The sequence below is a fragment of the Danio rerio genome, chromosome 19, assembly GCF_049306965.1.
Source record: "Danio rerio strain Tuebingen ecotype United States chromosome 19, GRCz12tu, whole genome shotgun sequence".
Lineage (NCBI taxonomy): Eukaryota > Metazoa > Chordata > Actinopteri > Cypriniformes > Danionidae > Danio > Danio rerio.
The window spans coordinates 20,784,688-20,807,265 of NC_133194.1; the positions used below are offsets into that span (position 1 = coordinate 20,784,688).

Sequence of the window (22,578 nt, forward strand, 5' to 3'; positions counted from 1 at the left end):
AAAAATTAACTTTCCATACTAAAACATTTACAGTTGCTGAATGATTTGATCTACATTCAGAGTTTATGTATCTTTGGAAAGAAGACACTCTGTGCTTTGTTATCCATCATCTAGAGTTTATAATGCTCAAAATAAAATAAAAAAAGTTATAGATGCTTAAGTAATGTAAAAAAAAATGCATTGCACTAAACATTTTATTTCATCAACAAATATGTGAAATTAGTTCTGGTGCAACACAGAAAAGTAATACACATGTCCTGAGTATGTTTTCAATTAGACACCAATATTATGCAAAATGAAATTTCTGGAATTATTTTTCTGAGACAATGTCTTGTGATTTTCTCCCTCTCCTTGTTTGTGGAGTAGTCTGATGACCACACATATTGAAGGTTTCACACCGCACAATTTTTTTAAATGTAAAATAATAAGCAGAAATGTATAGTATGAATGATTTATTTGAGCACAAGTAGTAAATTTTATGAAATAAGTCCAGTGCATGTGCAACAAAAAAGTCTTACAAGAGTTGTTGTTTTGCTCTCTTTGCTTTCTTTGTACTTCGTGGGAGTTTGCTGCTGCTTGAAATCCTCAGCAGAGATTTAGCTACATGACAAAAAAAACAGAATTAGGGTTCTATTGTAAAAAATTGTATTTCCCCCCTTGAGTTGCAAACACAATCTACTCTGATGCCCATTTATTCATATGATAATTTATACAGATAGCTTAGCTAATAGCAGCCATTCAGATAAATGGCAAATACTGTATGATAATGCCAAACATCACTGAAAGATTATGGTTACTGGAGAGACATTCACACTTAAGCCTAGTTCACACTACAGGATTTTAAACATCAGCAGATCACTGTGCCATTCACACTACATGACCTGACTTTGTGTCTTTTAATCTCTGTGGTGTTCACACTACGCAACACTCCATGAACGATCCACAAGAGGGGGGTCACACACTACATGATCTGACAACAACTCATTCCCCATCAGTTCATTCAAGCAACCAAACCACAGCCAATGAAATTTTGAGGGAGGAGTCGTCAGAAAAAGCTGAACATTATTGGCTGCTTGTGTGCTGATGACATCACTGACAGCGTTTCAAGCTTTGGAGAAAGCATTTAAAAACATAGTCAAATCAGCTAATTTATCAGCGGATTAATCACTCATCTGCAGGTTCCAGTGGATAGATACACAGAGAGTTTTTAATTTTTGTAATTTTATAACTCTTTGAAATAAAACTTACATATTTATAACACCCTGCCGTTTTCTAACTATTAGTGTATTTCTTTCTGACATTGTTATTTTTTTTTATTACAAAACAGTAAAGAACTGAGCATTTCTGCCTTAAATTACCATATTGGTTAAAATGCCTGCATGCATGTCTGATACTTTTCACTGTGACTTTAAATATGTGTGCATTTTCTTGCCTAGCAACTTCCTGCTAACATAAACAAAACTTTCTGATGGCAAAAACATCAATTTACTTTAGATATCTTTAAAAACAGCATATTCTGTGCTGTTAAATAGCTCCTGTTCGAAAGTGAAAATGAAAGCCAAGACCTTTAAGTGTTTTAGTATCTTAACTGCATATGTATAGGCTGTATTACCAAAAAACAGTGTCATTAAATATGATGCTAAACATTTAAAGCTTAATTTTAATATCTCAATAATAGCTTTGAATGTAAATATGTTGTGACAGTATGGCGTTTTATATGAGAACGGTCAGAATGAGCAGTATGGTAATTCTAATAGTTACAGAATTCTAGTTTCACTGTTAATATAGCCTACTCTCATGTCTGTGCTAACGCAGAATGAAGGGAGTGCGTTGATGCCCATTCTGACCAATCACAGATGTTTCTGCTGCGCTCCTGAACACACAGGCACGCGGCTCATGCTGATATGCTCTCTCATTGGCTGCAGCTCGTCACTACATCTGACCACACGTGGGGTTGAGTCGGCCGACTGCTCTGGAATATTCAGCATGCTAAATGTTGGATTTCCGACTGCGAGGTGTCGGCGACGCGTCAGCGAGCCTCGTTAATGTGTTGTTCAGTAGTTCACACATAAAGAGCGGCGAGCGCCGTGCACCCGCCGTGCAGCCCGATCTGTCGGCGAGCTCGTTAACTTCCAAATCGGTCTCAAATCAGGCTTAAAATCCTTTAGTGTGAACTAGGCATTACAGGCACAAGCAGGCTAAACACAGAGAAGACCTGAGACGTAAACAATGAGGCAATGAGAGTAAATACTCACCATTAGAAAAAACAAAAGCAAGTTCATACACGTCATCTAAGTATCTGCTTTCCTCGGAAATATTCTCCACTTCGCTTCAAATAATCTCTTAAAACTCTCTTCAGCAGATTAAAACTTTTGATGATCCATTTTCTTTTTCCAAACGAGCCCCTCTGCCGTTAGCTTGAACTAGCAGCTGTGCGTGCAGGGGCAAGTGCATCTCGTGATGATTGATTGACAGCTCACTGATCCAGTAACTGCCAAAAGTGTGCAATAACATGACCGCCGACCAATAGGATCAAAATACATGCAGCCATTGGCTCGTTTCTCTGTCAGTCAAACTTCTGGGAAGAAGGAAGTAACTTCTTCCAATCTTCTTCAACTTCTTCAATGACTGAGAGGCTGCGTCCAAAACCGCATATATAGTACGCTAAAATCAGTATGCAAGCTGAGTAGTATGTCCGTATTCATAGAATTCGAAAATCAGTATGCGAGAAGTACCCGGATGACTTACTACTTCCGGCAAGATTCTGGAGTGCGCCTCCCATGCACGCTGCGCTATCCCATAATGCCCCGCAAGAGAATTTATGAATGGAAGTGAGGCGACGCAACTGATGCAGGTAGGTCCCGTGACCGTGACAGAATGGCGGATGTAGTACTTCCGAATTCTATTCATACTTTTCACATTCATACTGTATAGAACGTACTTTTGTAACGGCCGAGTAGTACGTTTAAATTCAAATGCAGTACCTACTGAGTAGTAGGCGGTTTCAGACTGTTTCTCAATTCCAAGAACGCAGAGAACGGACTTGCGTTCTCGTGGAGACCGGTCTTGTCAGGTGTCCTAGGAAGAATGAACTCTGGAGACCACGAGAACAGAGAACACGTCCTGTGAGAAATGAGATGCTGCATTCTTCCTGTTGGTCACGTGACCCTCATGAGTTTTTAATGGTAAACAATTTAAACATTAAAGCATTCATACAATGACTTTATTGTTTTTCCTCTTTTCAATATATATACTATGCATGAAGACTTTACAAATATATGTTAAACAATATAAATAAAACAGATATTAATACGAATTTCAGCAAACAAACACTCTTAATGTGTTTATTCCTTTATTAAGATGTCCATGGGGATGTTTATATTCACCATCTCATTTAGGAAAACTCCTGAGACAAATAAGTTATTTCTCTGAACTTTAATAATAAATCTAAATAAAATGCTGCAATTCCCATCTCCAGTCGCAATGACTTCTGGGATTTCTAGCGCGAGTTCGGTGCTCAAGTCTGCATCGTTGCGTCCTCGATATCAAGAACACATCTGGGAAGTTTCACGTGTCCTCTGTTCTTGTGGTCTTGAGGATTGGAACTGAACTTTGGCAGCTGATGGTGACGTTACACGAGAACACAAGGACGCAAGACTGCTGAAGAACGCATATTGAGAAACAGCCTAAAGGACATGCAGATGGCCAAAACACTCAGTTTTGTTTAGATTTTAGTAACTATAACTTTGGCTTTTTATTCAGTTTGTTGGCTCATTTTATCTGTAACACTGTATGACATAGACATTTCTTTACAATAGGTCTCCAGCAGAAACGTTGACATAAACAAATGAATAACCATCCATAATTCAACACCCTACTGAAAAAAACAGCTTAAACCAGCATAGGCTGGCTGGTTTTAGCTGGTTGACTAGGCTGCATGGTTTTAGAGGGGTTTTGGCCATTTCCAGGCTGGTCTCCAGCCATTTTCAGCCTGGTCTTAGCTGGTCAGGCTGGGAGATGACTAGCTAAAACCAGCTTGACCAGCCTAGCCAAAACCAGCTATGTCCAACTTAAACCAGGCTGATAAAGCTGGTTTTAGCTGGATTTTGCTGGTCATTTTCCAGCCTGACCAGCTAAGACCAGGCTGGAAATGGCTGGAAACGCGCCTGGAAATGGACAAAACCCCTCTAAAATCAAGCTAGTCAACCAGCTTAAACAAGCCAACCAGCCTAGGCTTGTTAAAGCTGTATTTTTCAGCAGCGCACTATTGTGTTGGTGGACTAATTGTGTTAATACATGATATGTATGCCATATCTAATAAGCGTTTTCTGCAAAACTTACACAAATTTAGCAATTACATTCTTTAAAAGCTTTCCATTGAAAAACGACTAGCTGCAATGGGTGCTCAGGGGTTGTAGCTTTAAACTGTTGTAGAGTTTTTTAAGATTACTCTTGTCCTTTTTGGTGTAATCTATTCAGAAACATTGACATGTGGAAGAACACAGCCTCAGTGCATCCTCGTCGGGGCACTGGCTAAAGGATTTAAAAAGTAATTTACAAGTTAACTATTGTCACAAATTAAACAACCTCCACCGAACCACCATCCAATATCACAGTCAGGGTTGGGAAAAAACACTTTAAAATAGTATAAACTAAAATACGTCAATTTTAGGTGTGTCAAAAAAAACTACAAAATACAGCATCCACAACATGTTTCAACACATTATACTGGGTTTTGTATTTTAAAAATACTACACAATATTTTAGGAGGGAGCATGACAAGTTTTATAGAAACTGTTTGATAGAAACAGCTTTTTTTTCTAACAAAATTTTTGCTTCTCTTCACCTCGTTCTCCTCTAATCGTTCTGTACATGAGTAGGGTATTAATAAAAAAAAATAACTTGTGTTTCTCCTTGATTTTAGTATAATATATAGTATAAAAGTGTTTTCTAAAATGTAAATTTGTTTTGTCTGTGGTAAAATAGTTTTTTTCTATGTAATTGTATCTTAATAGGTAAAAATGTTTTTCAAAATGTAAATTTGTCTCAAGCTTTGTAAAAGTTTTTCACACTTTGTAATATTGTTTTGCACTTCCCGGCCACTATAGTAAATGCTTAACAGACAATGTATTAACTATTTTCTCATCTTTATTAAATAATTCATAGTGTGAACTGTAGAAAAATCATATTTAATGCTTTGTTTATTCTCCTCAAATAAACAGTTAGCACATTATAATAATAATGTAGATTAACTTGCACGCATATCTACATTAATAATCTGTGACAAATTATAATGTAGATTAAAGTGCTCGCATATCTTCACCATTATTACTGTAGTGAATTAGCTCAAGGTTATTCTTCCCGCGCCTTTCCCGCCGTTATAATGTTGCGAGTTATGATTTAGATTTCAATGCTCGCATACCTTCTGGAACATTATATAGCGGACTAGCTTAGCGGGAGAAAGATTCATTTGAACGGGGTTTTTGATCCAAACAAACGAATCGTTCAGCGATGCTATGAACAAAGTTTGAGCAAGGTAGCAAGATCAAAGTTTAAGACATTAGATTCATCAATATACACAGGCACCTTTCTTTATACAAAATTAAACTTTATTGACTAATCTAACAGAAACTAACACCTAACACAAACACACATTCATACAAGCATAGGGAAGAGTAACAAACGTGAAGAGGTTGAGAAGATGTAATGATGGGAAAACCTCAGAGGTTGTAAGCACAAACCAAGCAAACCAAACGTAATCAAATTCAATATAACCCTTCTATTGTCTTTTTAGGGTTGAATTTAGTTCACACGAGTTTAGATGTTGGGAGGTGATACTTGCGGTCTGTCCGTGATGTCCGAGCTCCTGTTGTTGAGCGTGGGGTTCGCTGTGGTTCTTTGTTCCTCACGAGGCTGTAGTTTCAAGTTGAAGCGGCAAAAAGGATTCTGGGCGGTAAAATATCCGAGCGCGGTGCGATTAACCCTTTCCCTCTGGGTTTCTGCCTGCTTTCTTGGAGGTTTCTCAGTTTCTGAGGAAGTTGTAGAGAGGTTGAAGAAAGTTTCAAAACAGCGTGGTTCAGAGCAGAGAGGGGGGTTGCTTTTGGAGCTGGGAGAGAGAGAGGTTGAACAGAGCGGTTGTGAAGAGAAGGCCAGTTTAGCTTGGCCCTAACTTTATAGGGCGGGTTCGGATCCACCCTCCATGGAAAGTTGACCATTTAGAAGCTAACTTCCTGGAAAAATAAATTCACGGGTCTTTGTCTGAGGCAGAAGAATTTGCATAGGCAAATTTTATGCAAAGTGGGACAGAAATGTTAAAGTCTCTAAAAAAGTTAATATGTTGCACTCATATTAAAATAAAATGTCAATGATCGATTTGTACAGTGAGTAAGCTTTTCGAAAAGTCCAAACTTGAACAGTATAATAGGTTGTTTAGCTTAGGTACAGTTAAACATTATATGCAGGGGTATTAAAACCAAAAATATTAATACAAGAGAAAGGGAAACTTTGCAAAACATGTGGTTAAACATAAAGAGAGTAAAGTTTATATGAAAACATCAGTGTTAAACAAGCAGTTTAAAGAGTCCTTTGTAAGCCGTCCTTTGTTCAATGCCGCATGGCACATTCCTTTTGGGTCGTAAATAGCTTGGAATCAGGTTTCGAGTCTTCTCTGGGCAAAGTTGGCTCGGTTGGGGGATAAGAAGCAAAATAATTATGTGTCTGGTCGGCCATATTCGTTACAGTAGTTATTATAAAGTGTTACCGATTAAAATGATCCAGAGTGTTTATCTAGTCGCACACTTCACATGCTGGTAAAATTTCAGCAGTACAGATTTCAGATTTGCCCTAATTAAGTCTCCTGCTATTATATGAAAATCATCAGGGTGGGCCCACTGCTGTTTTTTTATGCTCTTCAGAAGAAGAGAGAGCAATGTTTACATTTTCTTCAGGTAGAATGTACACAGCCACGACAATCACAACAGTTAGTTCTCTTGGTAAAAAAAAGGTGGCATCTTACAGACATGTATTCAAGGGCTGGGGAACAGTGTTTCTCAATGATTGAACCGTTGTTGCACCAGTTATCATATACATTAACACAAAGAATCCCTTGTTCTGTCCAAGCATAGCAAGTAGTAAGTGCATCCTGCTACACTCAAAATCAACAAGCCTCTTGCTCGCTTTGCAAAGTCATGTCTTATGGAAAAGAATGAAACAAGTTTAGTTCTGTTAAATGATTTATTCTAGTTTTTTAACTAAACAAAGAAATAATCAAATGAATTACATGAGAACTTGATTGAATGAGATTTATAAGCTTGTCACACTAAAAGACTGGTTTACATAACCACCAATAAAACCGCAAAAAAAGAAGAAAACATAACAGCATAGTCTGCATAAAAGACTAAACTTTTGAACTTATGGATTTCTGCAGTTGTGGTATATATATATATATATATATATATATATATATATATATATATATATATATATATATATATATATATATATATATATATATATATATATATATATATATAGACCAAGGAAGCACTTTTTGAAGGCAAGTTTCGGTATAAAACAATTAGTCGCATCACCAGGCTCTCCAAAGTTTCATGCAGTTTCGGGTGTTTCATTTTTAACTTTCGACTTCTGTTGAAAGTTGACTCCTCATAGCGAACAGAAAGAAAATCCTCCGCATTCGTAACTCGGTGTTCCTTTAAGGTAATAAAATCACTGCTTAGGCTACACGGTAGAATTTTAATAAGAGTATAATCGTAATCATATTAAAATCGGAGTATTGGTGTCTTATGTGAATGTACTCAGAAAGTCTCTGGTAAAGTCGCGAGCTGTCAAAGATAGGGCATTACCGTACGTTCACACCGAAAGCGGCGAGAGCGTCCAAGGTCGCTCTGGCCGCCCTGGCGACAACGTTGTCTGCCTTCAGCTCCGGCGGCGAGAGCGTCAAAACTCGCTACAATGATCTCGTACTTAAAGGAGCCGTTGCAGCATATCAGTTACATTACTGCATAAGACATGTTTTTAGCGTAAAAATGCTGCGCACTTCTTATCCAATTTATATAACAATGGAAGATCAAGTTGCGTGTGGTGTGGCTTTGCTCTATTTATCCAATATTTGTCCATATGTCTGAAATATCCTGAAGCAGCATTACTGTTGTGTACTGTCACATCGCGTGAGATTCCCGCTTTTTAAAGATAAATTTACATAACATTAATGAACATCAGTAACTCGCCAGTAACTTATTTATAATGTATGTTCCTGTAAGAAAGCATTGTAAATAATTGGAAATCCGGCGACCACAATTAATCAATCCCTTGGGAACAACTGTAGTCGGAACCAAAGTTCACAGGTCTGTGTTGCCTGAACTGCTATCAAGCGGTGGACGTCTTTATTCAGATTGCTTGCCGCCGAACCGCGTCATAGCTCATTACCATAAAGTTGACTTCATTTCAACTCTCCTCGACGCTCACGCCGGCGAAGACGCGCCGCGCTGCTCCTCACCGCTTATCGCCGCCTATTGCTGCCGGCTCTCATTGAAAATGAATGACTTCCGGCTACTTTGACGCTCTCGCCGCTTTCGGTGTGAACGTACGGTTACTCTGCCTTTCAGCATGAGGCCTCCAAGTTTAGCGTGTTTCTTCATTAAACGCAACGAAAGCGTATGCTTCGCGTTGTTGTGTCAGAATCCTTGTGAAATACAGTAATACTTTAGGACGCTTAGTTAAAGCAAATTTGATGAACGTGATCATGCGTGTTGAATCTGAGGGGAGTCGCTCTAGTATGGAAGGTTGTTGGGGCCAAAACGTCTGCAGCGCGTTGTGTGTCTGTGTGTGTGTCTGTGTCAGGCACGTTGAGGGGTGTCAGGGGTGGAGTGAGCGACGTATCTGAATAGGGGCGTGTGCTCGTGAGACGTACCTGAAGGACGGTGTGGGTGAGTTGCGCGCAACATAGGCTACCTGAAGAGCTAGGAGGGATGTGGGGGAGAGGGGTGTGCAATGTATTTAACGACCGGTTTGCGAGAAATTATCATTCATTTGCGGGCATTTGGGAGTTTCTGTGCACTTGCGGGATACTCCTAGTCTTAGCAACTGGATGAATGTTAAAGAGGATTAAGCTAAATTGTTTCTACTCCATAACTAATGCTCTCAACTCACAGCAATAAAACTTTACAATCAGTGCAACTGTTTGTATGCTATAGTTTATTATTATAATTTTTCATTTTCATCTGCAATTCCTGTATTTTGGCATTTTTTTGCAGCCCACTTAGAATCTAACATGGAAATCAATGTTTTCTTTATTGGCATTGATTGTTTTGAAATTTAAATGTCATTAACATGCCTGTGTTTTAATTTCTATAATAAATATGGCTGTCAAGCCAGGATCTTGATGGTTTATTGTGGGTATTTTGTTTACATGAAGAAATCTGTGTTACAAGTTAAACACAAATTCTATTAAACAATTTTATTTTGAATTTTAATTCTATTAAACAATTATATTTTGAATTTAAATAGTTTTTGTCTTGCGTTTACATTAATTTTACATTTGAATAGCCAAAATTACAAGTTTAAGTATTTTAAATGCGATTGATCGCGATTAATTTTTTTAAAAAGGTGCGATTAATTTGTTATTTTTTTTATTGATTGACAGCACTAATTTATATATTAGTGCTTTCAAAATTAGTGCGTTAACGCATGCGATTGATTTTAAATAAATAACACGTTTAAAAAATATACGAAATTAACACAGTTGCAGTTTTTTTTTTCCTGTTGTAGGCAGGGGCAGACTGGCCATCTGGCAGACCGGGCAGTTTCCTGCTGGGCCGAAGTACTTTTTGGGCCAGGCTGATCATCTTCTTATGATCAGATCGGCCCATAAAACACTTAACAGACTGTCATGTTTTTCTGTAATTGAAGATCCTGTGAGCTCTGACGCTCTGAAAGTAAGATGTTTCTTTTCCGAACAGAGTGGCCCATGTGACATAATCTGCAGCCCATTGGTTCTTTTCTTTATTGACATTGGGCTGACCCAATCACAAACTTCCATGTTGGGCTCTGTGTAGCGTGCAACGTAGGTGTGTATTTGTCAAAATAGTCAAGAGTCACGCCTGTTTCTCACGCATCTGCAGTCTGCAGCATACAGCGGAGCACAGATCGATAAATTCCTGTCTATTCTATTCTAGAAATACACAATATACTTTTTATTTTTTTATTTTTTTTTACTTTTAATCTGCACCCCGGCCCACGGCAACTTCCCCCTATCCTGTTTCCTTAACCTGCAAGTCTTTGTTTTACAAATTATAAAGAATGTCTGTTCTCAAGCTCTATGAGGAGTGTCATTTATGTATTTTAAGATGCACTCTGTCAGAAGACAATCGCATGAGATATCATGACATTGTGTTTTTGATTGTCAGCATGATGTATGTAACAAAACCAATGCCAAAAGTATTGAATTAAAAAGCTTGTTGAATAACACAAACTAAAAAAAATAATACATCGAATTAACAAGTTCTTGCATTTTTAAGACTTGAATTCCAGGGTTTGTATTTTTAGGTCCTGAAATTTAACATAGCTGTTTATTTAAGCTGTGAATATTTCAACGAAAAATATTTCAAACATGTTTTCATACTTATAAATTCAATAATTCATATTCAATTTCCAGATTTCACTTACAAAATATTCAATACCCTTTAAAAATACAATGTATATAATTCAAAAGGCAATTTTCAGTTCATTTAATTTCAGTTCAAATATTCGCTTCCATAAATTCAGTGAATCAAATTTGACTGTTAAAATTCAACATTACAGGAGGATCCAAGATGGTGTCCTGCTAAGTCTACTTGTGTAGTGCTCTGCTGACAAATTAACCTTTAACAGCTAAACAAGAAATATCTTACTTTAAAGTTACCTCTCACAACTTTGTAGGGTCCAGCCAGTTGGTCCAATGACGGTATCCAATGGTGGATGAAGGTTCACTGCATGTTCGGCCTTTCCAGTGCACAATGTTGATTTATATTAAACTTAACTCATATCTGACTCCAATTTTAGTATGAGGTGGTTTAGAATATTAATATATTTATCCTCGTTTTATCTGACTCCAATTATAAAACATTGAGAAGGTTATTTTGTTTCCTTTCACATTATTTTAGATTATGATTGAATATTCTTTTGATTTTTTATTATACCTTATTCTCATTTACTCAGATTCCTATAGCATCCCGAGTCTTGCACCGGCCGGGTATACAATCTCTTAATACAAGCTTGTCAGTCTTGGTCATTAAACAGAGGCGATTAACCACTCTCCTAAAAAGGCAGAACCCTACTTACTCAATTTAGCAGATTTTTATGTGGTCCCCATAGATCTGTTATCTACTAATTCAGAACAAAGTATTTTAATAATAATCGCACAGGATTATACGTTTGTAGATGAAGGCCTAAATATCCACATTTAAATTAGTTTCAACAATATTTTGTTGTTCTAAATATTTGGCCTTTTACAGTCTAAGTATACTTGAATTAATGCCAATTTATTAGTCGGATCTCTAACAACATTGTATAGCGTGCCACGTTGCTCCGTCTAACATGTTTTAGTCCGTTACTAACCTGTACAGTGGATTGTAGTGCTATGGACAACAACATTTATCAGTGATAATAACACGAGGTTTGAATAATTCAAAACATAACAATTTATTAGTCAGGTAAATGTATTATGCCTAATTCAATCAGTCAATTCATAAACGATCAATACAAAACATCAAATTATCAAAGATAAATCCAAGATTAAAAGATGCATTCCTGACTTTGAAATATACATAACATGGAGCAAGCCATGTTATGGGCTGATCTGGTTAGGCAGAATCGCGCTGAGTCTTTCTCAGACCTTACCTTAAATAATCCAAGAATTCCCTCAAGGAAGGGGGTGTGAATAATAAAAGGCATTCACACTTAGGGAAAAGTCACACCCTTCACAGTGGTTCAAAAGATGCCTGAAGTTATATATTTACTGTTTTGATTATGTCTATTTCTGAGAGAATGAGACCATTGTACCAATCGCACTGAGACATTTCAAATGATATCAAACATGATAGTTAAAGTCTGTTTGGTTAATCTAGAACATTCAAACATTGAAATGACCATATGTGTGAGATGGGGGGATGAAGCTGAGTTTCAGCATACTCAGATGCAAATGCAGCAGGAACTGGTTTTTCCCGCATTCCCCCTTGCTGGGTTGTGAAGTCACCAGTCCCTGTTTTCAGCTCATGTTTTGAATTGTCAAAGATATCAAAATATTTGCAATATTTCAACTCTTACAACTTTAAAAATGAAATCAGCGGCAGATAAAAGGAAAGGAGGAGAAACATTGCGTGCTTCATGTGCCTCTAGCCTTATGGAAGGCCACAGCTATGCTGCTCATGGAGATAGCCCTTTACTTTCAACGCTACCTGGGAGCCCAGATAAACCGCCATCAAAGAAAGGTAGAGCTGATGATGATGATTGACGCTTTCTCAGCTAATAAATAACTGATCTGATGCCCAGGAAAAAATGGTTTGGGACAATGCGATGAAAATAGAAGGGCTAAAAAAAACTGTTGACTTTATATGTGCCGAGCTCAACGACGTTACGGGGAAGGTTGGCCTTATTGAAGCAACAGTGAGCTCTGAGGAAAAAAAGATGGAGTTCTGTGAGACAAGGATTGCAGATTTGAAGCGTTACTCGCGTTGTTGGAATTTGCGACTGCACGGAATATCAGAAAAAGAAGGTGAAAACATCAGAGCTGAATCTATTCACATATGTGTTGCCACTTTTCCAGAGGGAGGTCCGTCTCTACCGGATAAAATTGACACTGTTCATCATATCGGGAAGAGGCCAATGAACATCACTAGGCCACGGGCGGTCATCATTCAGTTCTCTTCAAGCCTAATAAGAGATGTCGTGTGGAGAGCAGCGAAATCATCAGAGTTTCTTCGTGTGAATAGTCTTCGATTTTTCCAAGGATCTTACGGCTTTCGACCGAGAAAGAAGGCTCATACTTTGGCCTGCGGTGGAAAATGCTCGTAAACAAGGAAGAAAAGCATACTTTGTGGGCCATCGAGCATTCATTGAAGGTTTAGAAATTAACCCTTCATGATCTGAACAAATAATCAAGAGAGGTTCACATAACTAATGTGGCACTATTCAGAACACTGAAGTTAGCTGTAAATGTTCTTATATAGTTATTTTGTCAGCTATTATTTGTGCGTTTTCATCCAGTAAGCTTTAGTAAGGAACTTTTTTTTCTTTCTCTTCATATTAAGAGTTTTTTGTTTGTTCGATTTTACTCTGTCTATTTTTGTTATTTCTTTCAACGCCAGGGGACTTCGAGACATTACTAAGCGGAAAGCTTTATTTTCATTTACAAAATTGTTTAAGACAGACTTTGTTTTTTTCAAGAATCACATTCAATTCCTAGTGATTATGCATTTTGGAGAAATCAGTGGTTCTTTGACATTTGGTTCGCTCACGGCTCAGAACATTCAGCAGGAGTTTTAATTTTGAAAAACAATTTTGTTGGAGATGTTTTACATCACTTTTGCGATAAGAAGGGACATTTTCTGATGTTGGTAGTTTGTATAAATAATGTTGTAATTTTTGGTTAATATATTTGGTTATAATGTAACTCGTAATAATGACTTGTTGTTTGAAACTATAGAGGACAAGATTTTCTTGTAGCTTTATACATACCCAGATGCCTTAATTTTTATAGGGGGAGACTTTAACATGGTGCCTGATAACCAAATGGATAGACTACCGCCTAAACGGTGCACCTCTGTAAACACTAAACTGAAAATTTTTATGGACAAATTTAATGTTATTGATATTTGGAGAGAAAAATTTCCAAATACTAAGTCTTACACTTGGTGTAACAAAAGTTGTTCTAGACAGTCTCGTATTGACTACTGGCTTGTGTCTCAATGTGTCAAGAACTTTAAAGCTACTAATAGCATTCTTCCCTCCCCTCTAACTGATCATAAGGCTATTCTTCTTCAGTCCCCTCTCTCATCAGACAATATATTCTCAGGACCCAGGGCATCTTATTAGAAGCTTAATTCCTCATTGCTTACACATGATCAATTAAAGAGCCCATATTATACATGAAATAGGGTCATATCTTGGTTGTAAGGGTCTCCAACAACAATCTAATATGCATGCAAGGTCAAAAAACACTTTCATGGTCTTATAATCTGCATTTATTTGTACCTAATTATCCCAGCGACTCTCTTATGAATCGTCCAGTGATTCATTTGTTCCCAAACCCCTCTTTAGCGCGAAGCTATTCTGCGCTGATTGGACCGATGACAGTCTGTCACGATTGGTCGACTGCCTTCAGTCAGAGAGTGAAATGCCCAATAGCTAATCAGCAATATAAAAGTAATCACAGTTCATACACGCTCGATAGTGTAGGCGTGGATTTTTTGCTGCCACACACACACACACACACAAACACACACACACACCTCCGGACGACAACGCCCCCGCTTCCGCCCGCACCCGCCAGGTTTTAGCCTGAACCCCACCGCTCCCGCTTATATTCAGAATTTCTTGTCCCGGTGCCCGACCCGCCCCGTTTCCTGCCCGCCGCGCCCGATCCTGCTAAAGAGCGGGGAAGAAAATAACCGAAAATCACCCAGCTAAACAGTCCAGAGACAGCCAGACAAAGCTTTCACATTTCACATTTTGGGTGCTTTATTGGCATGACAAATAACTGTACATTCGTATTGCCAAAGCAGTGCAGCGTCGCTGCGTACAGACAAGACAGTGCAAAAAGGGGCAGTAGTGCAAACAAATATGAACATAAAATATAATATAGAAATAAAGAAAAGAAATGTAAAAAAATTTAAAAAGATTAATAAAAATAACAATATATCAGTAAAACTAAAAATATTAATAAAAATAAAAATAGATTAATGGTAATTTGTGAAACAGGATAAAAGTGGTGACAATAATATAAACAGTAAGTCCACGAGTAAAGAGTTCCAGTTGTGTGTTGTAGAGAGTGGAGTGGATCATTGTGGGTTCCTCAGACGGTGGCAGGAGTGCAAAAACTGAGCTGTTAACACACAGCAGCACACACACTCCCCCAGTAGGATGGGCAGTTTCTCATTGTTTGACAGGGACTCAAAGTTTTTGTGTGTTTTTGAGTTTCGGGTAGAACTTCTTCTCCCGGATCTCTGAGTATTTTGTGCACTCCGTAAGGAAGTGCAGTTCTGTTTCAATCGGCTGCTGAGGGCAGTGTGGGCACAGCCGCTCCTCCACCGGCAGCCATGTTTGTCTGTGCCGGCCCGTCTCTATAGCCAGCTGGTGTCCGCTGAGTCTGTATCTGCTCAGGGTGTTCCTCAGACCTTTATCTGTCACTGTGTGAAGGTAGTCTGCCAGAGTATATTGTCTCTTCAGGGCCAGATAACACTGCATTTTGCTTTGCAGTTGTGTTTGAGTGTCCCAGTGGTGTGTGTAGCTGTTCTTGATATGGTGTGTGATCTGAGTCAGTGGCAGGAGTGTGTTCAGCTCCTCAGGAGACGTCTCAGAGACCCTGAAGCTCTGGGCCAGCTGGGAGAGTAGGTCTGCTCTTCTGCTCAGTTCTCTGTCCTGCAGGGCTTTATAGTGGTATGAGTCCGGGTCGCTGAGTTTTAAGTGCTTCCAAAATTTGACAGCTCTTTTCTGTATCTTTATTATCGGAGGGTATTTGCCTAATTCTGCTCTGCACCCGTTGTTTGTTGTGTGCCGGTGGACGTGTAGAATGTTCTTACACAGCTCTGTGTGCAGGGTTTCTATCGGGTGTTTGTCCCATTTAGCCAGATCTCGTTCAGGGTTTGTCAGTGGGCCCCACACCTCACTGCCGTAGAGGGCGATGGGCTCGATGACTGACTCTAGGATCTTCAGCCAGATCTGAACAGGGATGTCTATGGGGCATTGGCGTTTGATGGCGTAGAAGGCTCTGCAGGCTTTATCTCTCAGCTCATTCACTGCAGGATTAAAGTTTCCAACCGAGGTGATGTTCAGGCCTAAATAATTATACTGTGTTGTGTGTGTTATCTGATTGGTGCCTAGTGTGAATGTGTGTTGTGTTCCCTGGGGTCTGGCTCTTTTTTGGAAGGTGATGATTTTGGTTTTGTTTAGGTTGACGGTCAGGGCCCAGGTCTGGCAGTACTGGTCCAGCAGCTGCAGGTTCTGCTGAAGGCCCTGTTCGGTTGGCGATAGTAGCAGCAGGTCATCTGCGTACAGCAGGCATTTGATCTGAGAGTCATGGAGATCGAGACCCGGAGCGGTGGATTGCTCCAGACTGAGCGCCAGCTCGTTTATGTAGATGTTGAATAGTGTTGTGCTCAGGCAGCAGCCTTGTCTCACTCCACGCTCCTGGGAAAGATATTTTGTTCTTTTTGTGCTAATTTTGATGCCACATTTGCTTTCAGTGTACATTGATTTAATAAGGTCATATGTTTTTCCTCCTATGCCACTTTCAGTCAGCTTATAAAGTAAGCCTTGGTGCCAAATTGAGTCGAAAGCTTTTTTAAAGTCAATGAAGCATGCGTATATTTTACCTTTATTTTGGACTGTGTTTTTCAATTAGCGAGTGCAGTGTGTAAATGTGGTCAGATGTGCGGTATTTTGTAAAAATCCAATTTGACTTCTGCTTAAGACATTATGTGTTGTGATGAAGTCCAGTAGTCGGGCATTTATTAAACTACAGAATAACTTTCCCAGGTTGCTGCTCACACAAATCCCTCTGTAATTATTGGGGTCAAATTTATCTCCATTTTTAAAGATGGGTGTTATCAATCCTTGATTCCAGATATCAGGGAAGTGACCAACACTCAGAACTAGATTAAATAATTTTAGGATGGCTGATTGAAATTTAGGGCTGGTTTGTTTTATCATTTCGTTTAATATTCCGTCAGGTCCAGATGCTTTTTTAGGTTTAACAGATTTAATTTTGTCTTTAAGCTTCATTATAGTGATGGGGAAGTCTATTGGGTTTTGATTATCCTTGATAGTCGATTCTAGTGTTGCCAGTGTTTTTGTTATTTGATTTTGTTTAGGATTTATATCTGTTTCTACTTTATTGAATAGTGTTTGGAAATGGGTCTCCCATATTTCTGAATTTTGGATCGGTAGCTCTTCATGATCGTTTTTGATCAAGTTTTTCCAATTGTCCCAGAATTGATTTGATTTAATGGAGTTCTCTATTGTTGTCAGTTGTTTTTGGGTGTATTGTGCCTTTTTGGTTCTAATTGTTTGTTTGTATTGTTTTAGTGTTTCACATAGAGAAGCCGAATCTCTGCATTATTTGGGTCTCTGTGTTTCTGATTTGACAGGTTTCTGAGGTGTTTCCTAATTGACAGGCATTCTTGATCAAACCAGTTTTTGTCATTTTTGGGTAGATTATTTTGTCTGGTTTTAACTTTTAACTTTGCCTGTTTGGCTGTACTTACTGATGTACTGATGTACTTTGGCTTACTGATGCTCTCTCTCTCTCTCTCTCTCTCTCTCTCTCTCTCTCTCTGGTGCATGCTGGGAGTGTGAGGTGTAGCTGAGTGCGTGTTTGAGAGCGTTGAGTGATTGTTTTTTCTATCTCTTTTCCGATCATTCTTTTCTTCTCTTTTTATTTTTCTTTTGTAGTATAGACAGTGTAGAGAAAGTTTTTTCCCGTACGGAAGACTTAACAGGCGCCGGTATGTCTGTTCAAGTACAAGGAGCGTCAGCTCTGTCATTTCGGAATGGGTGCAGGTGTGTGGCAGACCCTGAAGTGACAGTGGAGGATATCCTCCAGATAATAGGAGAAAAAGTCGGATTTGAAAATATCGTCTCGGCTTCGCGGATGAACAAGGCCGTGGTTGTGTTTTTAAAATCCGAGTCACTAATAAACGAGTGGACTGTGAGCGGAATATGGGTAAAAGAGGCGTTTGTTCCGATAACCCCGCTATCCGCTCCAGCAACAAAAGTTACTATCTCAAATGTTCCACCTTTTGTAAGTAACGAGGCTATCCTAAAAGAACTACAACGTTTTGGTAAGATTGCTAGCCCTGTTAAGGGGATTCCACTCGGATGCAAAAATGCCGCGCTGAAACATGTTCTGTCTTTTAGGCGGCAGGTTTACATGTTTCTAAACTCCCCAGAGCGCACATTGGAAGCGTCCTTTCGCATCATTCATGAAGAGAGCTCCTTCATTATATATGCTAGCACAGAAAGTATGAGGTGCTATGGATGCAGAGATTTTGGGCACAAACGTTTTTTGTGCCCTCAAAAAAATGAACAACGCGCTTCTTCATCCCAAGCTGAGACGAGTAACGCGGACACATTGAGAGTTCAGGGGACAGACGAAATGACAGTACAGCAAGAGGTGAGTGAGCTGGAAGTTAATATTACTGGCAATGTGGAGAAACCTGGCTGTAGTACTGATAGTGATGCAGATGTGAGTAATGCTAAGTGTGATGAGTCTAAAGCTCAGAGTGATACTGAAGTTGTGTGTGAAGGTGCTACAGAACAGAAAGTGGTTCAAAGGAAAGTTTTGATGATGAAATGGAGGGGTTGTCACAGTGCACTGATGATGGTCTGAGAGAAGATGATGAACAATGGTCTGAGGTTGTGAAGAAGGCTAATAAGGATCTATATACCCTAGATCAAATCAATGCCTTTCTTGATAAAACAAAAGGAAAAATCTGTATTGAGATAAGTGATTATTTTCCTGATTTAGACAAATTTGTCTCTTCAGTTATGTCTGTCAGGAAGAAACATAATTATGATGAGCTGTCTCAACAGAAGCGCTTTCGTCTGAGGAAACATCTAACTAATATACGGTCAACTGGAAAGATAGGAAAAACAAGGGGAAAATCTAAATAATTAGGATGTTTAAACTACTTGTTTTCCTCTTTGTTTCCCTCTCTCTCTCTCTTTTCTATATGGAAATTTTGAGGGTGGGTTCTTTAAACACAAATGGTTTGAGGGATGAAAAGAAGAGGAACCTATTGTTAGAATCCATAAGGATTAAGCAACTAAATGTTATTTTTTTGCAAGAAACCCATAGCAATTCTAATAATGAAGCTGAATGGGGTTTGTGTTGGATCTTAGCGCTGGTGTGGCTATATTATCCTCCTCTGCTCTAAAAGTTCAAATTTTAATGATAAACAAGATAGAGTTAGGTAGATTGGTCGCTGTAAGAGCCGAAATTAATGATCTCTCTTTCCTGTTTATTAATGTCTATGCTCAAAATAATGGGGCAGATAGATTGAAGCTTTTTTCTAATTTAGAGTGTTTTTTAAGACAACAGCAAGATGGGGACTTTATTATAATAGGAGGTGATTGGAATTGCACTTTAGATTTTAAATATGATAGGAATGGTGAAGAACCACATATGCAATCAGCTTCACGTCTGGCTGGAATGTTAAAGAATCAATATTTTTCAGATGTGTGGAGGGAACAACATGCTTCAATAAAACAGTACACTTGGGTAAAAATAAATGATGGTAGGTTTTCTGGAGCACGTTTAGATCGGTTTTATGTATCAAACAATGTAAAAAATAGAGTGGTTGGTGCAAATATTATTCCTTCATTTCTATCAGATCACAAATTAATCACAGTTGAGTGTACATTTTTAAACAGGACTCATAAGAGCTACTATTGGCATTTTAACAACAAACTATTGCAAGATAAATATTTTTGTGAAACATTTAAATCTTTTTGGGAGGCTTAGAAGAATGAGAAGGGGTTGTATGAAAATTTTATTCAATGGTGGGAAATTGGTAAAGTGCAAATAAAGGTTCTATGTCAGCAATATGCTGCCCAATCCTCTGTGGTTTTTAAAAAAACAATAGAGTTATTGGAAAAGGAAATAGAGGAAATTGAAAAACGTATGACTGTTAATGATGCTGGTAACCTACAAGAATTGTGGACTGAAAAAAAGAACCAGTTGGGTTCTATTTTAAATGAAAAAGTTAAAGGGGCACTTGTAAGAAGCCGTTTCTCAACCATAAAAGACATGGATGGTCCAACATCTTACTTTTTCAACTTGGAGAAGAAAAAAAAGGACAAGAAAAATTGATGTTTGTTTTAAAAGATGATGATGGTCAGGACACCTCAGATCCAGTTTTAATGCGTAGACTGTACGTTATTATTCTAATTTATTTGCTGCTGAAACCACTGACGAACAAAGCAGAAATGAATTGTTACAGGACATTCCTTCTTTAACTTCAACGCAAAAAGAACTTTTAGAGGTTGATTTTAAGTTTGAAGAAGTTACTGCTGCTGTTATGGACCTTTCTTCAGGAACAGCACCTGGGATAGATGGGTTATCTTCTAAATTTTTAAAAACATTTTGGACTTTAATAGGAGCTGATTATTATGAAGTGCTTAAAGAATGTATGAAAAAGAGGATTCTTCCTGTCAGTTGTCAACGGGCTGTTTTAACTTTGTTACCAAAAAAAGGAGATTTAACTCTTTTAAAAAACTGGAGGCCAGTAGCAGTTTTGTGTTCTGAATACAAAATTATAGCAAAATGTTTATCAAACAGGCTAAATAATGTATTGCATGAAATCATTCACAAAGATCAATCATACTGTATAAAAGGAAGATCGATTTTAGATAATTTACACTTAGTACGGGATGTTTATGATTTTGCTTTTAAAAATAATATTAATCTTGGATTTTTGTCATTAGACCAGGAAAAAGCTTTTGACAAAGTTGATCACAACTACCTTTTTGAAACTCTAAAAGCTTTTGGTTTTGGTGACAGTTTTATTTCCATGGTTAAAGTTCTTTATAATAAGGCTACATGTATGGTTAAAATGGCTGGTGGTCTTAGTGTTCCTATTGAAATTCACAAGGGTATCAGACAAGGTTGTCCTCTTTCAGGACAACTCTATAGTATAGTTATTGAGCCACTGTTGTGTAAATTAAGATGTTTAACTGGGTTAAGTGTTCCTGAACTAGATTTCCAAGAGCCTGTAAAGATTTCTGCATATGCTGATGATGTAACAGTTATAGTTAAAGATCATAGTGATGTTCATTTTTTAAGAGAAATAATTGAACAATATGGCAAAGCATCATCTGCAAGAATGAACTGGAGTAAAAGTAATGCTCTATGGTGTGGTCAAGCTGCTAATGGTCCTATGCTTCCGGGTAATTTGCAGTGGGGCAGAATGGGTTTTAAATATCTAGGAGTCTTTCTAGGCACTGATGATTTAATAAAACAAAATTGGGAGGGGCTTGTGGAGAAAGTGTGTGCGAGGTTGTCTCGCTGGAGATGGTTGCTACCCCAGCTTTCCTATAGGGGGAGAGTATTGATATGCAACAACTTGGTGGCCTCATCTCTTTGGCATAAAATGATGATTTTAGAGCCCCCCAGGGACCTGGTGGCAAGGATCCAAAAGCAACTCATAGACTTTTTTTGGTCAGGACAGCACTGGCTGAGGGCATCCGTTTTATACTTGCCTATCCAGGAAGGCGGACAAGGACTTGTGGATATTGGATCCAGAGTTGAAGCCTTTAGACTTCAGACGGCTCAGAGGTTGCTTTATGGGAAGGACGTGTGTTGGGCAGGAATTGCCTGTGCACTTTTAAAGAAAGCTGGTAACATGGGCCTAGATCGTCACTTATTTTTAATGGACACTAATAAGCTGAATTTAACTGGTCTAACAGCTTTTTACAGATCACTGCTGAGAACATGGTCACAATTCAAAGTTTCAAGAGAACTCGGAAGTATACGGGGCCTCTGGTCGAAAGAAGAACCACTCCTTTTTAATTCTGCTATGGACCTGAACATTTTTAAATCTGATTCTTTCAGAAAAGCTTTGTGGTCTGCAAAGATCACTAAAATTGGACATTTGGTTTCTGGAGGACAATGGATAAATGCTGAGGCCTTAGCCTTAAGATTGGGCATGAGATCAGTACGGGTGGCTGAAAGACTGTTGATTGAAATACAGGAGAATTTACCAGTGAACATTAGATTGACTTCAGAGGAGGACGTTTCAGTATTTCCAGAGTTGATTCTTTCAGCGGATACAGGAGAATGGCAGGAGACAGAAGGAGGACTTCTCTCTTTTAGAATACCTCAGCCAAGTCTGTTTGAAGATGCAGGGAAAAAAACTCTGTATACACTTTGTGTAAAAGTAGTGCATTTTCACATGCTTGAAAGCCTGAAGGAATCAAAGTGGCAGACTCTTTTTGAACCAGATTCTTCTCCCAAAGGTTGCTGGAGGACCCTGTACAAACCTCCTATTGAAAAAAGGTCTGGAGACCTTCAGTGGAGGATAGTGCATGGTATAATAGCCACAAACAGACACAGAGCACACATTGATCCACAGGTGATGGAGGGGTGTCCTTTTTGCAATATGGGAGAAAAAGTGTTTCACTTATTTTTAAATTGCTCTAGATTAGAAATGTTCTTTTATCAACTGAATGGATACTGTCAAATGTTGGGAGAAGTTTTTACACCCAGTCTTTTTATTTATGGGCTTAAATACAACAGGAACAAGATGCATGTCCATGTTTTATTAAGATTTATTTTTGGAAAAGCAAAATTGGCTATTTGGTTGTCAC

General features: G+C 38.4%; 1 protein-coding gene across 15 annotated transcripts in view; it reads left to right on the forward strand.

Annotated features, from left to right (window-relative positions):
* fkbp10a (FKBP prolyl isomerase 10a) overlaps nt 1-22,578 on the forward strand; it is a 131,863-nt gene that overhangs the window by 39,161 nt on the left and 70,124 nt on the right. The gene's annotated exons all lie outside the window — the stretch shown is intronic.